Source organism: Macaca nemestrina, chromosome 13, assembly GCF_043159975.1.
Source record: "Macaca nemestrina isolate mMacNem1 chromosome 13, mMacNem.hap1, whole genome shotgun sequence".
NCBI lineage: Eukaryota > Metazoa > Chordata > Mammalia > Primates > Cercopithecidae > Macaca > Macaca nemestrina.
In genome coordinates this window covers 85,679,125-85,682,780 of record NC_092137.1, presented here as the reverse complement: position 1 = coordinate 85,682,780, position 3,656 = coordinate 85,679,125, and positions in this window count along the sequence as shown.

Here is a 3,656-nt window from a genome sequence, read left to right as displayed (position 1 = left end):
AAAAATATCTAGCACTAGCAGGAATATCTTGTTGTGCCAGGAAGCACAGAAACTGTCAAAGACCAATGAAGTCATTTGAAAAGGACATAGGAGACAACTTGAGGGGGCTTTGCTGGCCTCACATGAAAAAATTAGGATTTGTTTTTAAATCCAGGAAAAGTCCAGGCACAGTGGCTCATGCCTATAATCCCACAGCTTTGGGAGGCTGAGGCAAGGGATGATCACTTGAAGCCAGGAGTTCAAGACCAAACTGGGCAACGTAGTGAGACCTTGTCTCTAAAAATAAATAAATAATTAAACGAGCATGATGACATGTGCCTGTAGTCCCAGCTACTTGGGAGGCTGAGGTGGGAGGATTGCTTGAGCCAGAGGGGTTGAGGCGTCAAGTGAGCCATGATTGTGCCACTGCACGCTGGCCTGGGTGGCAGAATGAGACCCTGTCCCAATAAAATAAAACAAAATACTGAGGAAAAAACAAAATTGGGGTGTGGAGAGATAAAACAGGTTTGACAGAATGTTGAGAATAGCCAAAGCTTAGTGATGGACAGAGGAAGATTAATTTTTTTTAGTCTCTTTACTTTTGGTATGTTTAACATTTTTCTTGATAAGAATTTTCAAAAAGTAATATGTATTTAGGACAAAAAAAATTTAGAAAAAACAGAAATGTAAAAAGTGAAAAATAATTGGTTAATCCCACCACTCAGAGATAAGTGTTGGTAACATTGGACTGTCCTTCTAGGCTGTTCCTATTCATATTTGCAAACCCTGGCCTCCCAGCCTTGCTCAGAGTGTCACTAGCCATTGTTGTCTTAGTCTGTTTTGTGCTGCTATAACAGAATACCACACACTGGCTAAATTGTAACAAACAGAAATTTATTTGGTTCATGATTCTGGAGGCTGAGAAGTCCAAGATTGAGGGATGCATCTGGTGAGGGTTTCTTGCTGCATCATAACATGACTGAAGGCATCACATGGTGAGACAAGGCAAGAGCTTGAATTTGCAATGTCTAGCTCTTTTAAAATTGGCATTAATCTATTCATAAGGGTGGAGCCCTTATGATCTAAACCACTCCCATTGAACCCCATCTCCCAATACTGCTACACTGGGGATTACATTTCCAACACATACATTCAAGCCATAGCAATCATTAAGTAAAGACAGCCTTCTGCTACGCACCAGGGAGCTATGCCTCATTGTTACTGGTAGGAGAAGCAACTTGCTTGTACATTGATATCTGTAATTTGGATCCTATGGCCTTGGCACTGTTGCTTTGGGGTCCATGTCTGAAACCATTTTTTGTTTTGTGGATTTTTTGTTCGTTTGTTTGTTTGTTTTGTTATGCCCTGACTCAGGATCTTAACACTTTGGGAGGCAGATGCCTTCTGGCCCGTATAGAGATCTCTTCTGAAATCTATTTAGCTGCCTATTTCTGGGCAGGCCCCCACACCTACAGAAGGAATTGTGAGTATGCCGCAAGCCGATATTTGAATGCAACCTGTCCTGACCATACGCTAAGCTTCCCTTTCCTTTTCACATTACTAGGTAATAAGAAGACTGAAATGTTGTTTAATTTATATGGATTTATTTTACAAATGTCAGCAAATCAGAACCATATCCTACTTTTTCCACTTTACATATACTGGAAATATTTTTGTGTGCTATTAAATATACTTTTTTTTTTTTGAGATGGAGTTTTGCTCTTGTCACCTAGGCTGGAGTGCAATGGCACGACCTCAGCTCACTGCAATCTCTGCCTCCAGGGTTCAAGTGATTCTCCTGCCTCAGCCTCCCGTGTATAGCTGGGATTACAGGCGCCTGCCACCACACCTGGCTGATTTTCGTATTTTTAGTAGAGACGGGGTTTCACCATGTTGGCCAGACTGGTCTCAGACTCCTGACCTCTGGTGATCTGCCTGCCTTGGCCTCCCGAAGTGCTGGGATTACAGGTGTGAGCCACCATGTCCAGCCTTAAATATACTTTCTAGTATGATATTTTGTGCTGGCATAATTTTCTGAAGTTGCGTGTTATACATTCAAATTATTTTCCACAGCAATTTTCACAGCTCTGAATAATGTCACGATGAATATTTTTATGAATAAATCTTCCCCTACCTCTCTGTCTTCTTAGAATAGGTTCCTTGATATGAAATTACTGAATCAAGGTATTTGAACATTCATTTAAAACTCTTCATATGTATCTTGTTTTATGTTAAAATGTTGCCAATGTGATATGTAAAAAAATGATATTTTCCCTATTTTTTGAGACAGCAGGTTTCTCTGTCACCCAGGCTGGGATTCAGTGATGCAATCATAGCTTACTGCAGCGTTGATCTCCTGGGCTCAAGCAGTCCTCCCGCCTTAGCCTCCCAAGTAGCGGGGACTATAGGCACACACCACCATACCTGGCTAATGTTTTATTTTTTGTAGAGATGGGGGTCTCACTGTATTGCCTAGGCTGGTCTCTAACTCCTGCGCTCAAGCGATTCTCCCTCCTCAGCCTCCCAAAGTGCTGGGATTACAGGCATGGGCCACTGCAGCTGGCTGATTTGCTTTTCTTTGATCACTGGTGAAACAAACAAACAAACAAAAGCATTTTGATGATTTTGGTGAAAGGTCAGGAGACCTTAAGTGAAAAAGGACCCAGAACTCACTCTTTTGAAAGACAATTTCTATAATATAACCTGCCACTACTTTAGCACTTGGTAGGAATTAGTATTAGAACACTGGAGCTGGACAGATTTGGGCTTGAGGTCCAGCACCTTCCAGATGTAACCTTGGGCAGGTTCCTCACCCTATTTCTTCAACCCGTGGGAAGGGAGTCATAGGAGTCCCCGCCATCCTGCGTCCTGCGGCAGTTTCATGAAGTCAGGTCTTAGCTTTTTCCTGCCCTGGAGTAAACACTCAACAAGGTAACTGTCAGGGCCATGACATACACGGACATTTGGAAGTATTATCAAGTGTAAACAGAGATTATTGCTAAATGGTGGTGTACCATGTGATATTTTTGTTGTTCCTTTTTTACCTTGTTCTGTGCTGTTGAAGATTTCTCTGTGTTTTTGGTTGTTTTTTTTGAGATGGAGTCTCCCTCTGTCGGCGAGGCTGGAGTGCGGTGGTGTGATCTCAGCTCACTGCAACCTCCGCCTCCTGGGTTCAAGTGATTCTCCTTCCTCAGCCTCCTGAGTATCTGGAGGCACGCACCACCACACCTAGCTAATTTTTGTATTTTTAGTAGAGACAGGGTTTCACCATGTTGGCCAGGATGGTCTCAATCTCCTGATCTCATGATCCACCCGCCCCGGCCTCCCAAAGTTTTGGGATTCCAGGCATGAGCCACTGCACCTGGCCGTTGTTGAAGTTTTTAATAATTATCATGTGTTTTTTAATGAAGCCAGGAAACTTTTTTAAACATTTTTTTTTTTCAAATGCAGCACCTCCTGGCTGGAAGTCCCTACTCCCCAATGCTTGCAAATGCTTCAGCACTAAGCTGGCCCCCAGACAGCTGACCCCCCAGCCCACCCGCAGCTGATGTCTCAGAAGGCTGCACGGATCAGTGTGTTGGGGCCGTCTGCCAGGTGCACAGCTGTGACCTCTTACAGTCTGAGCTGCTCATGCCACAGTGAACTGGGGGCCCTGCTGGCTGGGAAGAGGATCTGGC